The 24261-nt window shown below is 37.8% G+C and overlaps 1 protein-coding gene across 3 annotated transcripts in view; it reads right to left on the reverse strand.

Moving 5' to 3' along the window:
- Positions 1–23801, reverse strand: part of LOC114054302 (inositol monophosphatase 1) — a 45423-nt gene extending 21622 nt beyond the window's left edge. The window contains exons 1-2 of one of the 3 annotated variants that reach the window (XM_027877510.1): positions 23736–23801; positions 5437–5545 (exon numbers count right to left, since the gene is read on the reverse strand). The gene's annotated coding sequence lies outside the window, so the exon portion shown is untranslated. Of the gene's footprint in view, positions 1–5436; positions 5546–23473; positions 23531–23735 lie in introns of those variants that run through there. The other 2 variants (XM_027877511.1, XM_027877509.1) reach the window with 2 other exon arrangements.
- Between the last annotated feature and the right edge of the window lie 460 nt (positions 23802–24261).

The raw sequence follows: 24261 nt of genomic DNA on the forward strand, positions 1-24261 counted from the left end.
CTTTTCTCTTAATTTTGGCTGCACTGATTGTGTTTGTGCAAAACCTTTTTATTTTCACATAATCAAAATTATCCATTATACTTCCCATGACCATACTTTTGTTTGGTCATTAACTCTTCCTTTATCCATAGATCTGAAAGGTAAAATTTTCTATGTTCCCCTAATTTGCTTGTATCACTTTTTATGTCTAAATTATGTACCCAATTTGCCCTTATTTTGGTATATGAGGTAAGATGTTAGTCTATGCCTATTTCTGCTAAACTGTTTTCCAGTCTTCCCAGTAATTTTTTTCAAATAGTGAATTCTTCCCCCAAAAGCTTGGATCTTTGGATTTATCAAAACTAGATTACTATATTACTATATAGGAAATGTACCTAAAGTATTCCACTGATCTATCACTCTATTTCTTAGCCAATACCAGATTGTTTTGATGATTACTGCTTTGAAATATAGTCTAAAATCTGGTACCACTAGGCCACCTTCCTTCAGGGCTGTGCCCCCCCCCCCCCATTGGTTCTCTTGATATTCTTGATCTTTTGCTCATCGAGGATGAATTTTTTTTTTGTTATCTATGAAATAATTCTTTGATAGTTTGATTGGTATGGCTCTGAATAAGTAAACAAATTTAGATAAAATTGTCATTTTTATTTTATTAGTTCAGCCCACCTATGATCAATTAATGCTTCCTCGGTTGTTTAGATATATCTTTGTGTGAAATGTTTTATAATTGTGTTCATAGAGTTCCTGGGTTTGTCTTGGTAGGTAGACTCCCAAGTACTTTATGTAGTCTGTAGTTATTTTAAATGGAATTTCTCTATCTCTTCCTGCTGGGTTTTATTGATAATAGAGAAATATTGATGATTTATATGAAGGTATTTTATATCCTGAAACTTCACTAAAATTGTTAATTGCTTCAGCTATATTTTGGTTGATTCTCTAGGATTCTCTGAATATATACCATCACATCATCTGCAAAGAGTGTTAGTTTTGTTTCCTCATTGCCTATTCTTACTTCTTCAATTTCTTTCTTGTCTTATTGCTGCAGCTAGCATTTTTAATGTAATACTGAATAACGGTGATGATAATGAACAGCCTTGCTTTACCCCTGATCTTACTGGGAAGGCTCCCTGTTTATACTCACTTACAGATTGCTTGCTCTTGATTTTAGAGAGATACTACTTATCATTTTAAGAAAAGCTCCATTGATTCCTATGCTTTCTAGTATTTTTAATAGGAATGGGTGTTGTATTTTTGTACAAAGATTCTTCTGCATTTATTGAGATAATACGATTTTTATTGTTTTTGTTATCAATCTAGTCAATTACATTAATACTGAACTAGCTCTGCATTCCAGGTATAAATCCCACTTGGTCAGAATGTAAGATCTTTTTAATATATTGCTGTCATTTCCTTGCTAGTATTTTATTTAAAATTTTTACATTGATATTTATTAAGGAAATTGGCCTACAGTTTTTTTTTTCATGTTTTTGCTCTACCTGGCTTAGGTATCAAAACAATATTTCTATCACACAAGGAATTTGGTAGAACTCCTTCTTTACTTATTTTTTTCAAATAGTTTATATATTATTGGAATTAATCGTTCTTTAAATGTTTGGTAAAATTCATATGTAAATTCATCTGGTCCTAAGGATTTTTTTTCCTTGGTGAGCTCATTTATGGCTTGTTCAACTTCCATTCCTAAAACAGGGTTATTTAAGTATTCTATTTCTTCTTCTGTTAATCTGGAAAATTTATAGTTTTGTAAATATTCATCCATTTCACTTAATCAGTTTTATTGGCATATAATTGGGCAAAATAACCTTAATGATTGTTCTAATTTAAGCTTCATTAGTGGTACATTCAATTTTCAATTTTTTATACTGGTAAACCTAGTTTTCTTCTTTTTTTTAATTCAAAATAGCCAATAGTTTGTTTATTTTATTGTTTTTAATCTTTAGGATTAGATTTACTATCCAATTAATTTTTCTGAGTAATATTTTATTTTTCCCATATGGTGATCATGATCACCATACCTCATACATCAGAATGTATGATCACCATACATCATACATCAGAATGTATGATCTTTTAAAAATATTGCTGTCATTTCCTTGCTAGTGTTTTATCTAAAATTTTTACATTGATATTTGTTAAGGAAATAGGCCTACAATTATTTTTTTTCATGTTTTTACTCTCCCAAGCTTAGGTATCACAACCTAATTCATCAAAACAAAATTCATTTTAAAAATTCATTTTAAAAAATTTTAAGTTCCAAATTTTCTCCCTTCCTCTGTCCCCTCCCTGAGGTGGTAAGCAATTTGATACAGGTTATACATGTGCAATCATGCAAAACAAATTTCCATATTAGTCATGTTGTGAAAGAAAACCAAAAAAGTGTGAAAAAACTAAAGAAAGTGAAAAATAGTATGCTTTGATCTGTATTCAGACTCCATCAGTTCTTTCTCTGGAGGTTGATAGCATTTTTCACCATGAGTCCTTTGGAATTGTTGTGGATCATTGCACTGCTGAAAAAAACTAAGTCATTCACAGTTGATCATCACACAATATTCCGCTCACTTCACTTTGCATCAGTTCATGTAAGTCTTTCCAGGTTTTTCTGAGATCAGTGTGCTCATCATTTCTTATAGTACTATAGTATTCCATTACAATTACATACAACAACTTGTTCAGCCATTCTCCAATTGATGGACATTTTCTCAATTTCCAACTCTTTGCCATCATAAAGAGTTGATATAAATATTTTTGTACAAATAGATCATTTCCCGCTCTCCCTCCCTTTCTTTAATCTTTGGTATACAGATTTAGTAGTATAACTGGGTCAAAGGGTATGCACAGTTATATAGCCCTGTGGGCATAGTTCCAAACTGTTCTTCAGAATGATTGGATCAACTCTACCAACAGTTCATTAGTGTCTCAATTTTTCTGTATCCCCTCCAATATTTATCATTTTCCTTTTCTATCACGTTAGCCAATCTGAGGTAGTAACTCAGAGTTGTTTTTTCACTTAATTTTTAACCTATGCTTCCAAGGCCCTTTACTAAATGTAATTTTTATTACATTATGGTCTAAAGAGAATGCATTTAATATTTCTGCTTTTCTGCATTTGTGAGATTTTTATGCCCTAATACATACTCAGTTTTTGTGAAGGTGCCATGTACAGCTGAGAAAAAACATATTCCTTTCTATTCATACTCAATTTTCTCCAGAGATCTATCATATCCAGCTTTTCTAAAATTCTATTTATCTCCTTAACTTCTTTCTCATTTATTTGTTAGATTTATCTAGTTCTGAGAAAGGAACATTGAGGTTCCTAAATAGTACAGTTTTACTATTTCCTCCTGTAACTTTTTTTAACTTTTCTCTTAATTTAGATGCTCTGTCATTTTGGTACACACACACAGACACACAGACACACACACACACACACACACATTTGCTATTGATATTACTTCATTGTCTATGTACTTTTATCAATGTGTAGTTTCCCTGATTATTCTTTTAAGTAGGTCTATTTTTGCTTTTGCTTTGTCTGAGATCATGATTGCTACCCTGCTTTTTTCTTTATTTCAGCAGAAGCCTAACAAATTCTACTCCAGGCTCTTTTTTTAACTTCGTGAGTGTGTCCTTGTTTCAACTATGTTTCGATTATAGTTTCTAAGCCATTCTATTATTCACTTCCATTTTATACATGAGTTCATCCCATTCACACAATTATGATTACTAATTGTGTATTTCTTCCCAACCTATTCTATTTATACTTCTCTGTTTTTACTTTATCCCTTCTCAAAAGTGTGTTCTGTTTCTGACTACTGCCTTCTTCAATCCATCCTCCCTTTTATTACCATTCCCCTTCCTCTCATCCCCTTCCCTACTTCCCTGTTGGGCAACATAGATTTCTATTCCCAATTGAGTGTGTATATAAATTCTTCCCTCTTTCAACCAATTCCTATCCAAGTGAAGTTCAAGTGTTGCCCCCCATTCCCAATTATGCCCTCACCTATAAAAGCTCTTCCTTGTGTACTTTTTATGTGAGATCATTTTCTCCATTCTTCCTCTCCCTTTCCCCTTCTCCCAGTGAATCCCTCATTTTCATCCCTTCACTTTTTTTGAGAACATCCCAATTGGATTGACTAACACCCATGCCCTCTATGTGGACTCCTTCAAACTACCCTAATAAGGATAAAGTTCTCATATAGGAATGTAAATTGCTTTACCTTATTAAATTCCTTATGATCTCTTTCCTATTTACCTTTTTATGCTTCTCTTGAGTCTTGTATTTGAATGTCTCATACAATCATTAACTTCCACTTGCCCAATTCTTGTTTTTAAGCTCTTTTCTTCAGTGAATTTTTGTTCTTGTTCTATTTGAAATGGCCAATCCTGTTTTTGAGATTCTATTTTCTTCAGTATTGTTTGTGCCTCTTTTACCAAGCTGTTAACTCTCATTTCATAATTTTCTTACATCACTGGCTTTGTTTGCAGCTGTTTCACCTTGTTGTCTTCTGAATTTGTGTCTTGATCTTCCCTGTCACCACAGTAGTTTTTCATAGTCAGGTTCTTTTTTTGTTGCTTGCTTTTTTTCCTGGCCTATTTCTTGACTTTGAACTTTATGTTAAAGTTGTGCCCCTGTACTCCTGCAGCCACAAGCACTAGCACTCCTCAGGGCCCTGGAACTGGGACCAGGGTCTCTGCTCCCCTGAAGCCACAAGCACTAATACTCTTCTCTGCCCTGGAATTGTGATCCAGAATTGCATATGGGCCATGAAGTTGCCAAAGAGCACCAAGTCTTGTGCACAATGCTAGCAAAAAGTTCCTGTAATCTCTTTCTGACCTGTTGTCTGATCCCCTTACTGTCTCTAGGCTGAGAACTCTGGACCGCAGTCACTGCCTCCAAGGTCCACCACTGGTGCTACCACCATGTGAACTCTGGGCCTACCCCCCTGCCCCACCCTGGTGTCACAGACCTCTTCTGCTGACATCCTAAATTGTCTTAGACCGGAAAAATGTCTAATTCTGACTCTCTGTTGGCTATGCCACTCCAGGATTTGATTTAATGTCTTATATTAAAACCGTTTGGAGGGGAATATCAAGAGAGTTCCCAGTTGGCAGGGTTGTTGCCTCTACTCTGCCATCTTGGCTCCACCCTTCAGACTGCTCATTTAGATTTAAACCAGGTACCTCTAGACCCTTTAATAATTCCTCCAACTTATTAAAAATATCATTCTAGTGCAGATATGGGATATTTTCATAGTTGAAAATATTCACACTATTTCAAAAGGTGCCAGAGAATAGGGAATAAAAGGAAATAGTAGAGATTCAATATTCTAAGGGTGTGTATATATCAGTGGGGTCAAACTCAAATACAAATGGATTCCTGGCTGCATACTGATTTAGAAAACCATAAATTAACATTACCTATGCTGTACTGTATTTTCATCAATTTTGTTAAATGTTTCTCATTCTACATTTTAATCTGGTTCCCATCCTCACTTGAGAGTTTTGCAGGACTTCAAGTTTGACACCTCTGGCATAAGAAATGAGAGAAAAGGAGAAAAAAAAAGCATAAGAAGAGCAAGCTGAGGATATAAGAGAATAAAGAAAATGGCTATCAAGTACAAAAGAAATAGTATCAACTAGAGTATGAAAAAAAGCTAAAAAGGAGTTATAAAAGTAACATCTATGTTATAGGGAGAAAAAGCATTTATGAGACCTCTTCCATGAACTCTGTTTTTACTGACTTCTCCAAAGTGAAATCCTGAGGAAACTAAAAATAACTAACCAAAAACATAACTAAAAATTTTAAAATATCACTTATTACAATGAGTTTTTCTAAGGTACCTGATGCCTGGTAGAACTGTCGATTGTTTATAAAGATGTAGGAATTTTCTCTTATGTGTAATTTTCTATGAAAGGATAATAAGCATAGTATTTCTGCCTAAAGAGTTAATAGAAATCACATATGGCTAAAACTGTTACAACGGTACTCAAATCATAGAAAGAAAAGAGGAGTAAAAAAAACAGAGTTAAAGCAGAGAAAAAGCTAACAAGATTGATTTCCTTCATGTTGTAACACAAACATCCTGTAGCGTTTCTTGGCTCTTCATAATCTATTCTAGCCCAAACCTACCTTTTGGGCTTCCCTTGTTTCTTACTACACCCTATAGTCTATATTTTAACCAAACTGGACAACTCTTCACTGTCTGAAAAAAACCTTGGCTCTGCTCCTTCGCTCAAGCTTTTCTTTAACCTGGGACCTAAGGGAAATGGGATGACTCTACAATCAATTAGTCAATGAGGTTGGCTTTGATTCTCAGCAAAACTAAAGAACGTTTTGTTAAAAGAATGGTTATTAAGTATTTAGAAAGAGAAATATTAACCACAGAATCATAGAATTTTTAAAAAGGAAGGAATTTCAGCAGCCATCTTTTCTAACCCATAAAGAAATGCTTACTACAATACACATAGCAGATGGTCAGGTATACAGGACAGGTATAGGATACAGAAATATCCTATATCTATATCAAGCTTCTACTTGAAGAGGGGGAAGGGGAGGAACTTTATGTCTCACAGATCTATGTATCCAGCCCTACATACACCTCCCCTGAGCTTCATTCCTGCATCAAAAATACCTCTTAGGCATATCAGATTCAACATGTCCAAATCAGAACATGTTATCTTTCCCTCAAAACCTACTCCCTCTTCCAGATTTCTCTTATTTCTAAAAAATGCACCACCATTCTGCAAGTTTCCCAGATTTGTATCCTGGGTATGTTATCCTTAACTCCTCAATCTACTCCACCTTATCCAATGAGTTACCAAAGTTGTTTCAACTTCCACAATGTCTCTCAAATCTGACTCCTCTCTATTAACAACACCACTTAACAGAGCTCTTTAATATTTAAGTGTTTTACATACATTACTTCACTTAATCCTTATAACAAACCTGTGAGATAACTGCTAGTATCATCCCCATTTTAAAAGATGATGAAATGGAGACCAAGAGAGGTTAAACCCAGGATCACACAACTGTTAAGTATCTGAAGCAGGATAAATTTGTAGCAGATCCTCAACATGGCTAATAAGACTTTCTCCAGCAGCATTTAGCAGTATTCAAACAGAAGCAAAAAAGGCAACTCGGGGTTGGGGTTTAGAAAGTGACAAACAGTGATAAAAACAGATGACAAAGATTTAGACAGTATAAGATGGCATAAAGTTGAACTGCAGAATCAATATTTCAAAGAAGGGAAGAAAAGCCTGAGAATGAGTGATGGCCAAGGAAAGCAGGGAAGGGTGAAATGACTGAAGGTTACTGTGAGACAGGAGCAAGAGTCTGGTATATAGGGAGAAGTGGCAGGATGGTTTATGGTCAAAAAAAGGAAATTCACAGTTATGGATTGTGGAAGTAGTACACGTGTAGAAATGATGAGATCAAGGGTGTGTACGGTTATTGTTGTGGGTGTCTGAAGTGCAGGGAATGTGCAGATAATAGGAGTTGAACATGTTGATGAACTAGGATGCAAAGGTGTTTCTGAGGAGATAACAACATGTATGGGTAAGAATAAAATGGTTCCAAAGTACAGGAAGGCAATGAGTTAGGTATCAAACTCACTGAGAAATGAGAATGACCTAGGGCTGATATGTAACAGCAATCAGGATCTGGATATGGTGACCTACATGAAGGAGAGATTGCTGAGTGATGGTGGTAGTTAAGAGCAATTCGAAGGAGTAATAAGGAGCAAGAAGCATATCTACTCCTCCTCCTGGTCCAGTACGTCAAGTGACACAAGAGAAAGTATATCCAATAACTCAAGACAGTGGTCAGGGGCTGTCTTCTGGATAGGGCTAGGCTTCTGTGATACTAGGAAGACAAGACAGAGGAAGAGGTTTAACATAAAAAGTAGTTGGTTAATAATACAATAAGCTTTCCAACAAGGTACAATGAGTGAGGGAAGGCAGACTGAGAAAGAAAATTAGGAGAGGTAGTATTGACGTGGATGGGTAAGGTTTTGGGAGTAGTACCAGGGGAAGTTTTCACCTAGGCAGCCTAGATTTAAATCACAGGGATTCTACAAGGAAAAGATAACCACATTCTTCATAGTAGTAATGGCAACGTGCCCTAGTACTCAGCTCAGAGTAGATGCAATTACCATTCCTAAGCAAAAGGTTGAAAAGTGGGGTGAGAATGAGATAAATCGAGCTCACTTCTTTATAGTTTGCAGACTATTTTCTTCCTTGTTTTGAAAATTATGTCTTTTTGTCTTTTTCTCCATCTTTCAAACATCACTGATCAGTTCAGCAATCATATTCTTCATTTCTTTCAGTACCAAAAAACAAAGTTCATCTGGACAAAGGGATCTGAATTCTATGGGTATCTAAGGGCTCTCTAATATCTACTTACTTATCTTGTGTACCAATTCCCCATTAATCTTTTTTGTTGTCTTTTCCAATCCAAAGTTCACTGTACTTGGCATAGAAAACAGAAGCAAAATAAGAACTCCACTTTCTCTCTGTTCAAATTTTTTTAAAAATTAAAAATGTTTTCAAAAACCTTTTTTTGTTGTTCTCCTTGATAGCCTCAACTCATTCTGAGCTCTAGCATTTCTGAGACTATTCTTATAGTAATATTCTATAATTCTGTAACAGTCCTCTATTACCTGCCCTTGCTTCCATCTTCTATACATTTTTTTTAATAAATAAGTTGGTTGGTGAATTCCCTGTGTGCATCCACATCAGTCTCCATACAACCCCTGTTTTTTCTTCCTCATAAGAATTGTTAGAGTTTATATCTTTAAAATTTCACTGTTGAATTGACTTCTGGGAGTCAAGATGGTGGAGTAAGCAATAAGTTGCTATCATTCTCCTTTATTGACTTCTGAAAAAAACAGAAAATAGCACCCCGGGAAAAATCCTGGAACAGCAGAGCCAGCCAGAAGAGGAGGTGAAGCAGTCTTTTAACCCAGGAAACTTGGAGGATTGGTAAGAAAGGTCCGTTTCACTTGGGTAAAAGGGGAGCACATTCCAGGACAGGAAGCGTCCCAGCAAGCCAGCAACAAGCCCCACCTCAGCAAAGCAGCAAGAGATCCTGAGGGTGGTGGAGAAGACAAACACCAACACTAAGACCCCACCTCCCACCTTGCATGCCCTAGCAGAGTCAGGGGAACCAGCAGTCTCCATCCAGCCCAGAGAACCACCATGTGTACCGGGGCAGCCCTGAGTAGGCAATCATCCCCCTGCTGCTGGACCTGTATACACGCAGCCCAGAGCGGGCAGGTGTCCTCCAGTGGCCAGATCTCCATATGCTTCAGTGTAGCCCTGGGAAAATGCAGAAAAACCCAACCTGGCCTCAGCACATGCCAGACACCACCATTAGGACCCATAAGCTGCCAGACCCCTACAGCCTCCAGCTGCCAGCACTTGAGGCCTCAGCACACAAAGCCAGTGCCCAGGTCCCTGGCCCCCAGAACAAGAAGCTTGGGACAGTGCCCCTGAAGCAGAGCTCAACTTTAAAAGCCAGGAAAAAGGCAAACACCATGAGCAAAAAAAGCAAAAAAGCACACTGAAGACTCTTTTTATGGGGACAGGGAAGTTCAAAACACAAACTCAGAAGAGGACAACACTGTCAATATACCTATGTCCGAAACCTCAAAGAGGAATTTGAATTGGTCTCAAGCCCAAAAAGCCTTCTTAGAAGAGCTCAGGAAAGATTTTAAAAGTCAAATAAGAGAGATAGAAGAAAAACTGGGAAAAGAAATGAGATATGCAAGAGAGTCAACAGTTTGGAAAAGGAAGGACAAAAATTGACCGAAGAAAACAATTCCTTTTAGAAGAATTGGTCAAATGCAAAAGGGAGTACAAAAATTCACTGAGGAGAAAAACTCCTTTAAAAGTAGAATTGTTCAAATGGAAAAAGAAGCACAAAAACTCACTGAAGAGAAGAGCTCCTTAAAAAGCAGAACTGGCCAAATGGAAAAGGAGATACAAAAGCTAACTGAAGAAAACAATTCCTTAAAAATTAGAATTGGGCAAGTGGAAGCTAATGACTCTGAGACATTAAGAATCAGTAAAACAAAATCAAAGGAATGAAAGATAGAAGAAAATGTAAAATACCAATTCTCTTTCCCTTCTCTCAAGATGGCAGACAAAAAAAACCCCAAAGGAAGAGAAGATCAGAAAGGAAAAAAAGGAGAACAAAAAGGAAGAGGTGGCTGAAAAGGTAGTGAAAAAACCTCGAAAGCATTGCAGTTGGAACCCAGTCCTGGCCCAAGGGATCGGTAGAAACTTTTTGAGGTCTGCAATATAATCCTGGAGAGTCACGTACAAGTGAAAATACGCTGCACCAAAAACCCAGATTGAAAGGAAAAAGAGAATGTGCCTGCTACTATCTCAAAGCCAATTGGTGGTGGTAAGAGTGGAGGAACCCATATTGCAAAGATACACAAAATGCCTAGGTATTACCCTACTGAGTATATGCCTAGAAAGCTGCTAAGTCATGCTAAAAAGCCCTTCAGCCAGCACGTGAGGAAACCTCAAGCTAGCATCACCCCAGGCATGGTTCTGATCATGCTCACTGGCTGCCATGGGGCAAGGGCGTGGTTTCCCTGAAGCAGCTGGCTAGTGGCTTGCTACTGGTGACTGGACTTGTGGCCATCAGTCGTGTTCCTCTGAGAAGGATCCATCAAAAATCTGTCATTGCCACCTCTACCAGGGTTAACCTTTCTGGTGAGAAAATTCCAAATCAAAAATTCCAAATCATCTTACTGATGCTTACTTAAAGAAGAAGAGACTCCATAAACCTAGACAACAAGGAGACTTTTGACACAGAAAAAGAGAAATACAAGATTATAGAGCAGCACAAGGCTAATCAGAAAACAGTGGACTCTCAGAAACTGCCCCAAATCAAGCCGTGTCTCCCTAAATTCTGTAGGTTTATCAGAGTTTATCTTCACAAACTGGTGTTTTAAATGCCTTGCAGAGAACTCTTATTAAAATATTTAGAATAACCAAAGAGAAAAAAAAAAGAAAAGAAAATATAAAGTACCTCATTGGAAAAGCAATTGACCTGGAAAATAAATCCAGAAGAGACAATGTAAGAATCATTGGTCTACCTGAAAGATGTGATCAAAAAAAGCATGGCAGCATCTCTCAAGAAATTATGAAGGAAAACTGCCCTGAACCAGAGGATAAAATACCATTGAAAAAAGAATCCACCAGGGGGCAACTAGGTGGCTCAGTGGATACAGCGCTGACTCTGGAGCCTGGAAGACCTGAGTTCAAATCCAGCATCAGACACATAACACTCACTAGCTGTGTGACCCTAGGCAAGTCACTTAACCACAATTGTCGCACCAAAAATAAATAAAATAAAATACAAAATAAAAGATTACCTCCTGAAAGAGATCCAAAAATGAAGACCCCAAGGAATACTGTAGCCAAATTCCAAAATTATGAGGTCAAGGAAAAAATACTGCAAGCAGCCAGAAAGAAACAATTTAAACATCATGGAACCACAGTCAAGATTACTCAGGACCTAGTAGCTTCTACATTTTAAAGGATCAGAGGGCTTGGAATATGATATTTCAGAAGGCAAAGGACTTTGTATTACAACCAAGAATCAACTACCCAGCAAAATTTCACATAATCTTTAAGGGGAGGAGATGGACATTCAATGAAATAAGGAACTTCCAAACTTTCTTGAAGAAAAAACCAGAGCTGAACAGAAAATTCAATCTTCAAATACAAGACTCAAGAGAAGCACAAAAAGGTAAACAAGAAATAAAAAAAAGCCATGATGTTTAATAAGATTAAACTATTTACACCCCTACATCTTTACTGCAACATTTGCAAGGGTATACATAGATGGAGGGCATGGGTATAAGTTGAGGTGAAAAAAAGGGATTGTACACGGAGAAGAGGAAAGGAGGAGGCAGAAAAGGGTAAATTACATCACATGAAGAGGCGCAAATAACTATTACAGTAGAGGGAAAGAAGGGAGGGAGATGAGCATTGTTTGAATCTGAGTCTCACTGGATTTGGCTCAAAGAAATTGGAATAACATATACACTTAGATACAGAAATCTAACTTACCCTATAGGAAGTAGGAGGGAATAGGGGAAAGAAAAGGAGGGAAGTATGCATGGAAAGATGATATTTGTAACTCATGAGACCTTTGTCAGTATTAGGGTAGTTTGAGGGAAAAAAAATTATATGTAGATATATAGACAGATACACAGACAGACCGATAAATAGATATAGATAGAGGGCACAGAGTGAGCTGAAGATGAAGGGGTGATATTTGGAGAATAAAATTAAGTGGTGAAAGAAGACTATACTGGGAGAAGGAGAAAGGGAGAGGTAGAATGGGGTAAATTATCTCACATAAAACAGACAAGAGAAGGTTTTTACAGTGGAGGGGAAAGGGGGGAAGGTGAGAGGGAATGAGTGAATCTTATTCTCATCGAATTTGGCTTAAGGAGGGAATAACATACACATTCAATTTGGTATGGAAATCTATCTTACTCTACAGGAAAATGGGGGGAAGGGGATAAGAGAGCAGGAGGATGACAGAGGGGAGGGCAGATTGGGGGAGGGGATAATCAGAAGCAAACATTTCTAAGAAGGGACAGAGTCAAAAGAGAGAATGGAATAAATGGGTGGCGGGATAGGAGGAAGGGAAATATAGTTAGTTTTTCACAACATGACTACCATGGAAGTGTTTTGCATGACTACATGCGTATAACCTGTATCGAGTTGCTTGCCTTCTCAATGAGAGTGGGTGGGGAGGGAGGAAAGGAGAAAATTTGGAACCCAAAGTTTTAAAAACAAATGTTAAAAATTGTTTTCACATGCAACTGGGAAATAAGATACACAGGCAATGGGGTATAGAAATCTATCCTGCCCTACAGGAAAATAGAAGGGGAAGGGGATAAGAGAAGGTGGCGGGGGGGAGGGGAGGGCAGACAGGGGAAGTGGTATTCAGAATGCATGCCATCTTGGGGTAGAGGGAGGGAGGAGATGGGGAGCAAATCTGGAACTCTAAATCTTGTGGAAGTGAATGTTGAAAACTGAAAACAAATAAATTAATAAGAAAATAAGAAAAGGAAGGAAATGGATAGAAGGGAGGGAAGAAGGAAGGGAAGAAGTAGGAGGGGAAAAGGGGAAGAAAAGGGAAAGGGCAGATAGAAAGGAGGGCAGGTTGAGGGAGGCAGTGGTCAGAAGCAAAACACTAGCGAGGAAGGAGAGAGAGAAAGGAGAAAAACATAAACCGGGAAAAATAGGATAGAGAGTAAGGCAAAGATAGTAATCATAACTGTGAATGTGAACAGGATAAACTCTCCCATAAAACGGAAGTGGATAGCAGAGTGGATTAAAAACTATAATCCCACAATATATTGTTTACAAGAAACACATTTGAAGCAGAAAGATACACACAGAATAAAGGTAAAAGGCTGGAACAGAATATATTATGCTTCAGCTGAAGTAAAAAAAGCAAGGGTAGCAATCCTGACCTCAGACAAAGCAAAAGCAAAAATAGTTCTTATCAAAAGAGATAAGGAAGGAAACTACATCCTGCTAAAAGGCACCATAGACAATGAAGTAATATCATTACTAAACATATATACACCAAATGGTATAGCATCCAAATTCTTAGAGAAGTTCAGGGAGTTACAGGATGAAATAGACAGCAAAACTACTAGTAGGGGACCTCAGCCTCCCCTCTCAGAACTAGATAAACCACAAAATAAACAAGAAGTTAAGGAGGTGAACAGACTTTTAGAAAAGTTAGATATGGTAGACCTCTGAAGAAAAGTGAATGGGGATAGAAAGGAATATACCTTTTTCTCTGCAGTACATGGGATCTATACAAAAACTGACCATATATTAGGGTATAAAAACCTCACAATCCAATGCAGAAAGGCAGAAATATTAAGTGCATCCTTCTCAGGCTATGATGCAATAAAAATTACATGTAATAAAGGGCCATGGAAAGATAGATTAAAAATTAATTGGAAACTAAATAATCTAATCCTAAAGAATGAGTGGGCCAAACAACAAATCACAGAAACAATACCTTCATCCAAGAGAATGACAATAATGAGACAACATACCAAAACTTATGGGATGCAACCAAGGCAGTTCTTAGGGGAAATTTTATATCTCTAAATGCTTACATGTATAAAATAGAGATACAGGAGATCAATGAATTATGCCACTAAAAAGGCTAGAAAAAGAATAAATTAAAAACCTCCAATTAAATACCAAACTAGAAATTCTGAAAATCAAAGGAGAGATTAATAAAATTGAAATTAAGAAAACTATCAAACTAATAAATAAAACTAAGAGCTGGTTTAAAAAAAACAATAAAATAGATAGACCTTTGGTTAATTTTATTTAAAAAAAGAAAACCAAATTACCAGTAAAAAAAAAATGAAAAGGGTAAATTTACCACCAATGAAGAGGAAATTAAAACAATAATTCGGAGCTATTTTTCCCAACTGTATACCAATAAAACTGACAATCTAAGTAAAATGTACAAAAATACAAATTGCCCAGATTAACAAAAGAGGAAATAAAATATTTAAATAACCCTATTTCAGAAAAACAAGCTGAACAAGCCATCAATGAACTCCCTAAGAAAAAATCTCCTGGGCCAGATGGATTTGCAAGTGAATTCTACCAAATATTTAAGGAACAGTTAATCCCAATACTATATAAACTATTTGGGAAAACAGATGAAGGAGTCCTGCCAAATTCATTTTATGATACAAATATGGCACTGATGCCTAAACCAGGAAGAGCAAAAACAGAGAAATAAAATTATACACCAATTTCCCTGATGAATACAGATGCAAAAATGTTAAATAAGAGATTACAGAAACTTATCATGAGACTAATACACTATGACCCAGTGGGATTTATACCAGGAATGCAGATCTTGTTCAACATTAGGAAAACTATTAGCATAACTGGCCACATCAATAACAAAATTAACAGAAATCATATGATTATCTCAATAGATGCAGAAAAAGCTTTTGACAAAATACAACACAAATCCTATTAAAAACAGTAGAGAGCATAGTAATCAACAGAGTTTTCCTTAAAAATGATAAGTAGCATCTATCTAAAACCATCAGCAAGCATCAGCAAGCAATGGGGATAAGCTAGAAGCCTTTCCCATAAGACTGGGGGTGAAACAAGGATGTCCATTATCACCACTGTTATTCAATATTGTACTAGAAAAGTTAGCGTTAGCAATAAAAGAAACAAATTGAAAGAATTAGAATAGGCAAAGAAGAAACTGAGCTATTACTCTTTGCAGATGATATGATGGTATATTTAAAGAATCCTAGAGAATCAACTAAAAAACTACTTGAAATTAACAACTTTAGCAAAGTTGCAAGATATAAAATAAATCCACATAAATCATCAGCATTTCTATATATTACTGACAAAGTCCAACAGCAAGAGATAGAAAGAGAAATTCCATTTAAAGCAACAGTAGACAATATGAAATATTTGGGAGTGTACCTGCCAAGACAAACCTAGGAACTATATGAACACAATTACAAAACACTTTTCATACAAATAAAGTCAGCTCTAAATAACTGGAAAAATATCAGTTGCTTAGGCGTAGGCCGAGCTAATATAATAAAAATGACAATTCTACCTAAATTAATTTACTTATTCAATGCCATACCAATCTAACTACCAAAAAATTATTTTAAAGAACTAGGAAAAATAATAACAAAATTCATCTGGAAGAACAAAAGGTCCAGAATATCAAGGGAATTAATGAAAAGAAATGCAAGGGAAGGTGGCCTAGCTGTACCAGATCTAAAACTGTATTATAAAGCAGCAATCACCAAAACTACTTAGTACTGCTAAGAAATAGAATGGTGGATCAGTAGAATAGGTCAGGTACACAAGACACAGTAGTCAATGACCACAGTAATCTACTGTTTGATAAACCCAAAGACTCCAACTTCTGGGATAAGAATTCACTCTTTGACAAAAACTGCTGGGAAAACTAGAAAATTGTATGGCAGAAACTAGGCATAGATCAACTTTTATATCCAACTTTCATATTTATATATATGATAAAGTCAAAATGGGCACATGATTTAGACATAAAGGCTGATACTATAAGCAAACTAAGAGAGCAAGGAATAGTTTACCTGTCAGATCTATGGAGAACAGAAGAATTTATGACCAAATAAGAGATAGAAAACACTATGAAATGCAAAATGGATAATTTTGATTACATTACATTAAAAAGGTTTTGCAGAAACAAAACCAATGCGATCAAGATTAGAAGAGAAGCAGAAAGCTGGGAAACAATTTTTACAGCCAGCATCTCTGATAAAGACCTCCTTTCTAAAATATGTAGAGAACTGAGTAAAACTTATAAGAATACAAGTCATTCCCCAACTGATAAATGGTCAAAGGATATGAACAGGGAGTTTTCAGATGAAGAAATTAAAGCTATCTGTAGTCATAGGAAAAAATGCTCTAAATCATTACTAATCAGAGAAATGTACATTAAAACAACTCTGAGATACCACATCACATCCAGCAGATTGGCTAACACGACAAAACAGGAAAATAATAAATGTTGCAGAAGATACAGGAAAATTGGAACACTAATGCATTGGTGGAGTTGTGAACTAATCTAACCATTCAGGAGAACAATTTGGAATGATGCCCAAAGGGCTATAAAACTGTACCTACCCTTTGATCCACCAAAATCAATTCTAGGTCTGTATCCCAAAGAGATGGGAAATGGAGAAAGGACCTGCATGTACAAAAATATTTATAGCAGTTCTTTTTGTGGTAGCAAAGAATTGGAAATTGAGGGGATGCCCAGCAATTGGGGAATGGCTGACCAAGTTGTAGCATATGAATGTAATGGAATACTATCGTTCCATAAGAAATTGTGCACAAGCAGATTTCAGAAAAACCTGGAAAGACATGAACTCATACAAAGTGAAGGGAGCAGAAGCAGGAAATATTGTACACAGTAACCACAACACTGTTCAATGACCAACTTTGATAGACTTAGCTCTTCTGAGCAATGCAATGATCTAAGACAATTCCAAGACTAAAGATGGAAAATGCTATCCACATCCAGAGAAATTTTTAACTACAGAGTTTGAATGCAGATCTCAGCATACTATTTTCACTTTTTTCTGTTTGTTTTTTTTTCTTTCTTGTGGTTTTTCCCTTTGGTTCTAATTATTCTTTACAAAATGACTAATGTGGAAATATGTTTAATATGATTGTACATGTATAGCCTTTATCAGATTACATGCTGTCATGGGGAAGGGAGAGCGGAACGGGGGGATATAGAACTCAAAATTTTATAAAAGTGAATGGTGAAAACTAAAAATAAATTAAAAAAAAAAAGAATTTCACCATTGGGAGATACACATCCCTCCTGGGCTGACTTCCCCGGTAGAAGTAGCATGGGTTCATCAAGAACAGTTTATGCCAAACTAATCTCAATTCCCTTTTTAACAGGATAATTATATTGGTAGTTCAGAGGAATGACAAAGACATTGACATCTTGCCGAAATTTCTGTATGCAAAGTCTGCCTGTGTTACTATCCTATGGACGAGGAGAAATATGGACTAAACTACAATATTTTTTAGGTAGATTCAGAAATGGTTCTATGATCAGGCCCAAAGAGTAAATACTAATAGGTAGATCACAACTTATAACACTGGATGCTCCCAGGGTTCTTTTCTTAGTTCTCCTCTATTCAACATTTTTATCTGTAACAGGTATGAAGGCATAGATGGCATAATTCAAAAACTGGCAAATGACACAAAACTGGAAGGGCAAGAGATGGGAGCCAGGATTTAAACAAATCCCAAGCTAGAACAGGAAATGTTTACTAGATTAAGATTCTAGCAAAATGAAATTTAATAGGGATTAAACCAATTAAACTAATACTTGGTTTTTAAAAAGCATCTGTACAAATAAAAGACTGGGGTGGTGTGACTGGATAACAATTTGTGTGAAAAAGAAAATCTAAGGATTTTATAGAATATAAATTCAAAATAAGTCAATGACCCAGCTGCTAAAAAGCTAATGTTATCATAGGTTAAATTAACGGAGGTACAATGTGCAGGAGGTTAATATCCCCTTGTAATCTGCTCTGATCAAACCACAATCTGGATTACTGTCATCTATTCTGCTTCACTTTAGGAAGGTCTTTAGCAAACTGGAAAATGTGATGAGCACTAGAAGGGTAATGATGGGTCTTGGGATTATGCCAGATGAGATTTGGTTGAAGGACACAGAAAGTTTAGCTTGAAGATGAGACATAAGGGGGACGGGTTAGATATTTTTGTGTATTCATAGGCCTGTCAATAAGAAAGATTAACTTTTTCCTGATCTATAATGGGAAAAAGTTGTCAAGAAGTCAATTCAGGCTCAATGTAAGAAAAATTGTCCCAACAATTAGAGCTAAACAAAAATTGCAAAGGCAATTTTTATTTGAGGCCTGATTATTAAGTGACAGGCAAATATTTACATAAATTACACAATAGGAGGTGGTGATAAAATGAATAAAGGATGGTTTGATTGGGGACAGTAATGAGAAATCACTAACTAGTTGGCTTATTCTTACATGCCATGTGAAATACCAGTTATATGCTAGTTGGCAAGAAGGCTGAGATGTTCAGACATGCAGTAAAACTCAATATTTAGCAGATTTCTGTTAGTTGTAATGCCAGGTATCATTTGGTAAACATCTTTAGTATTTGTTTTCTCAAGCGTTTTGTACTTTGTTGATGTCAACCATTTAAATAATTTTTGTTATGATCCAGCTTATAAATATCAGAGACAAAATTTTACTGATCTAGTTAAGAAAACATATGAACTCTATTTTGATTTTAAAATAGGTAATCACTATAAGCCTTGGGCCCCTTATTTGTACTATTAGACTACTAACTGGCTGGATACATGGATATCCTCATATGTTCTTTAAAGTTCCTATAATCTGGAGAGAATAGAAAAGAAAAATTCAACATATTGCTATTTCTGCTTAACAAGTATATTAGGCATTACCTACAAATCTAGATATGCTGTTCAATATCCAAATCTACCATCACTTCAGACAGATTTTAACAACCAGAAACTCTGAATTTGGATGAACCTTATGATTCAGATTGTAATAATGATGCATAAGAGATCAGTAAGGTGATCCTCAAATATACATTCAATAACTCAAACAGACCAAAGTGACCTTGTTCAAGACTTTAATTGGGGGGGGAGGGGGGCGGAGCCAAGATGGCAGAGAGAAAGCAGTGACTTGCTTGAGCTCTCCCCTAAACCCGTCCAAATACCTGTTTAAAAATGGCTCTAAACAAATTCTAAAGCGGCAGAACCCACAAAAAGACAGAGTGAAACAAATTTCCAGCCCAAGACAAGCTGGATGGTTGATCAGAAAGGTATATCGCGCCAGGTTGGGAGAGAAGCCCAGTGTGGCGTGGGGGCGCAGACCACAGCAAACCTGGAGCAGGCCTCAGAGGACTGAATCGCAGACAGCTGTGGTGGTTTCCATACCTCTCAACCCACAAATGCCAAAAACAACTTAGAAGGTCAGTGGGAAAAGTCTGCTTCTTTGGTAAGTGAGAGAAGCTAGGTCCCACCCTCAGTTCCCGAGCTCAGCCTGGGGCTGAGGCTGCCTTCTGAGCTTCTGGCCCACAGACTGAGGGGGAATCGAGGGGCTGATTAGAGGGGGATTACAGGGATCTCTTTGCTGGTGCAGGATTCTCTTGCTTTGCCCGTGCTTGGATCTGGGTCACAGTTCTGGGTGGCAGTCCCGGGGCCAGGAGGAGTGCTGGTGTGGTGGAGCGTGTAGTGGCTGTGGACAGGAAATCCTTCTCACAGTTTCAAGACAGAAAAGAGTACTTGCTTATGGTCACTCATAGACCAGAGCACAGGCTAGGAAAGGAGTAAACACCTCAACCCTTATCATACCACCTTGGAAGAACTGAAAATTTACAGTCCCTAGAAATACCTCTGAAAACAGCTGTACAACACCCCTGAAGCTTGGGACAGTACATTCTCCACATTGGAAGCTGACCCCTACCTTAACAAAGAGTTTATAACTCAAGTAATTGGCCGGGATCATGAGTAAGCAGCGCAAAAGGAGTCAGACTATATTATCTTACTTTGGTGACAAAGGAGATCAAAACATACAACCAGAAGAAGACAACAAAGTCAAAGCTCCTACATCCAAAGCCTCCAAGAAAAATATGAATCAGTCCCAGGCCTTGGAAGAGCTCAAAAAGGATTTTGAGAAGCAAGTAAGAGAAACAGAGGAAAAACTGGGAAGAGAAATGAGAGTGATGCAAGAAAATCATGAAAAACAAGTCAACAGCTTGCTAAAGGAGACCCCAAAAAATATTGAAGAAAATAACACCTTAAAAAATAGCCTAACCCAAATGGCAAAAGAGATCCAAAAAGCCAGTGAGGAGAAGAATGCCTTAAAAAGCAAAATTGGCCAAATGGAAAAGGAAGTCCCAAAGCTCATAGAATAAAATAATCCTTAAAAATTAGAATAGAGCAACTGGAAGCTAGTGACTTTATGAGAAATCAAGACACTGTAAAACAAATCCAAAAGAATGAAAAATTAGAAAACAATGTGAAATATCTCATTGGAAAAACAACTGACTTGGAAAATAGATCCAGGAGAGAGAACTTAAAAATTATTGGACTATCTGAAAGCCATGATCAAAAAAAGACCCTAGACATCATCTTTCAAGAAATTGTCAAGGAAAACTGTCCTGATATTTTAAAACCAGAGGGCAAAATAGAAATTGAAAGAATCCACTGATCTCCTCCTGAAAGAGATCCCAAAGGAAAACTCCTAGGAATATTGTAGCCAGATTCCAGAGTTCCCAAGTCAAGGAGAAAATATTGTAAGCAGCCAGAAAGAAACAATTCAAGTATCGTGGAAATACAATCAGGATAACACAAGATTTAGCTGCTTCTACATTAAGGGACCACAGGATATGGAATATAATATTCCAGAAGGCCAAGGAGATAGGATTACAACCAAGAATCACCTACCCAGCAAAACTGAGTATAATCCTTCAGGGGAAAAAATGGTCATTCAGTGAAATAGAGGACTTTCAAGCATTCTTGATGAAAAGACCAGAGCTGAATATAAAATCTGACTTTCAAATACAAGACTCAGGTGGAACATGAAGAGGTAAACAGGAAAGAAAAACCACAAAAGACTTAAGGTTGAACTGTTTACATTCCTGCACAGAAAAATGATATTTGTAGCTCATGAGACCTTTGTCAGTATTAGGGTAGTTGGAGGAAAAAAATTATATGTATGTATATATATACATATACATATATATTGATAGATAGAGGAAGGTGAGTTGAAGATGAAGGGGTGATATCTGGAGAATAAAATAAAGTGGTGAGAGAGGATTATACTGGGAGAAGGAGAAAGGGAGAGGTAGAATGGGGTAAATTATCCCACAAAAAACAAAAAAGAAAAGGCTCTTACAGTGGAGGGGAAATGGGGGAAGGTGAGAGGGAATGAGTGAATCTTATTCTCATCAGATTTGGCTTAAGGAGGGAATAACATACACACTCAATTGGGTATGGAAATCTATCTTACCCTACAGGAAAATGGGGAGGTGGGCGGGAACAAGAGAGCAGGGAGATGATAGAGAGGAGGGCAGATTAGGAGAGGGGGTAATCAGAAGCAAACACTTCTGAGGAGGGACAGGGTCAAAAGAAAGAATACAATAAATGGGGGGCAGAATAGGATTAAGGGAAATAGTTTTTCACAACATGACTACTATGGAAGTGTTTTGCATAACTGCACATGTATAACCGGTATTGAGTTGCTTACCTTTTCAATGAGGGTGGGTGGGGAGAGAGGAAGGGAGAAAATTTGGAGCCCAAAGTTTTAAAAACACATGTTTAAAAAAATGTTTTCACATGCAACTGGGAAATAAGAAATACAGGAAATGGGGTACAGAAATCTATCCTGCCCTACCAGAAAAAGGGGGGGAAAGACAGAAGGAAAGGCAGACTAGGGGTAGGGGTATTCAGAATGCATGCCATCTTGGGGTGGGGGGAGGGGTGAGATGGGGTGAAAATTTGGAACTCAAAATCTTGTGGAATTGAATGTTGAAAACTAAAAATAAATAAATTTTAAAAATTTAAAAAAAAGAATTAGATGTTCTCAAAAAAAAAAAGACTTTAATTCATCTAAAAATCAAGGTCATTTTTTAGCTACCAGACCACATGGCTGGAATCTTCCATAAGGGGAAGCTGTTTGAATAGTCCAAGTGATATAGGAAGAGGGAAAATAAAGGAAGTTGGAAGTGGGGGATAATAGTTGGGGGACTAAAAAGAGTGAAGCCAAAAAAAAGGGAAAGAAAATTTAAAAATACCACTGAAATGCTTAAATAATACAGGGGAAAGAGCAGAAGCTAGTTCAGAAGAGAACAAAGATAAGCAGGGTTATTTTGTTAATATCATGTTAAACCGAATAAATTTTAAAAGACACAAACTATGTAACATAAGTTCACAGTTTTATATATACAACCCTCTTTTTTGTATACTGAAATGTTCAATGCTTTTATTATTAAGTTTATAATAAAAGATATTTTTAAAATGTTTTTATATCCAGATAGGCCTTAACAAGGTATTGTCTTGTTAGTGAAAAGGGGAAATATATGAGAGATGCAAAATGTCACATTACTTAAGGCAGGAAGTCTTTAGTCCAAACCTTTTTACTTGAGAGTCAGAGACATGGTGGCTTTCCCAAGAGTATACAGGTAATAAGTGGAGGAATCAGGATTCTGCTGCTGTCCCCAGGTCTCCCTCCCATTATCTCTGTTGCCACAGGCCACTGCCCTCAGCCCTGTGACTTGTACAATGGGGATGCCCAATAAATATCGTTGAATGAATGAAACAGCTGCTTCTCAATTAAGACACAAGATTCAATAACTCAACAAGCATTTATTAAGTGCTTACTGTATGCAAGGAACAGGCCATACAAAGACAAAACCTTAAGGTCAATTTAAGCACTTCAGGAAAGTGCGGCCCAGAGAGATTAAGGGGGTTGTGTAAGGTCACACAGGTTTAAAAAAAAAAAAAGTTGGACACCAGGAAGTTAACCTGTGGTACTAAGTGAGGAGCCCTCTCCACAATGTGTCCAGGGGGTGGGGAGGGGGGCATGAAGTCCCTGCCAGTCCAGCCCCCCCCCCACCGCCAGGGCAGGGTGCCAGGGCTTAGGAGAATGGGGCCAGGGTGTGTAGGGCTGGAGGAAGAAGGCTCAGGTGGGGCGGGGTGGGGTCGAGGCGCTGAACGAATTTATTGCGGGTGTACCCACGCCCTCCCACCCCCGGCTGCGCTCCCGCCTGCCTCCAACTCAGCCCCCGCCCCCCGCCGTGGCACCGCCCCCTCTGTCACCTCGGGGTCTTGTCTGGGTCCGGCCGTCACGCCCTCCTCCGCGCGGCTCGCACAGTCCAGAGGGTCGACCCCGGCCCCAGTGCGCAGGCGCCAGATTTAGGCCGCCACCGCCGGCTTCCCCCCCTACCTTGGTGGGCTAGAAGTGGGGGAGGGGAAAGAGAAAGCAAAGGAGTCCTCAAGCCACGAGAGGTGGAGTGGGGGGGGGAGGAAAAGCCTGGGGGCTGGGGGGGGAGGGGGGGAAGACATCCCCAATCTCACCTACCAGTCTCAAACTCCCGGCCGGCTCTCTCTGTTGCCGTTAGAGTCCGTTCTTCCGGATCGGAAGCCGTTCATCTTTGGGACAGGAAGTCCCGCCTTCCTCCTGGACCGTACCTGAGGCCCTCAGGGGCCCGAGATGCGCGAGCCCCTCTCGCCGGGCCTCCAGCGTTGTGAACCTTCCACGGCCATCTCTTCCCTTTCTTTGCCTTCTGCATTCCTCCATTGGCCAACCTTAATCTGTCCCCTCCTTCCGTTACTTTCTCCCAAACATCCTTCTTGCCCTTCCTTCACTGAAGACCCGGTTCAAAACCACCTTACATTTACTTACTAACTGTGTGACCCTGGGCAAGTCCCTTCACCGCCAGTTGCCTCAGTTTCCTCATCTGTGTAATGGGGATAACAATAGCACCTACTTCCCAGGGTTATTGTGAGGCCAAAATGAGATCATATTTTAAAAGACTTTTACAAACCTTAAACCACAATATTTTATTACTATTATCCCCAATACTCTCCATTAACACCCAAATTTA

This window comes from Vombatus ursinus, unplaced genomic scaffold (assembly GCF_900497805.2).
Source record: "Vombatus ursinus unplaced genomic scaffold, bare-nosed wombat genome assembly UNPS02014812.1, whole genome shotgun sequence".
Classification (NCBI taxonomy): domain Eukaryota; kingdom Metazoa; phylum Chordata; class Mammalia; order Diprotodontia; family Vombatidae; genus Vombatus; species Vombatus ursinus.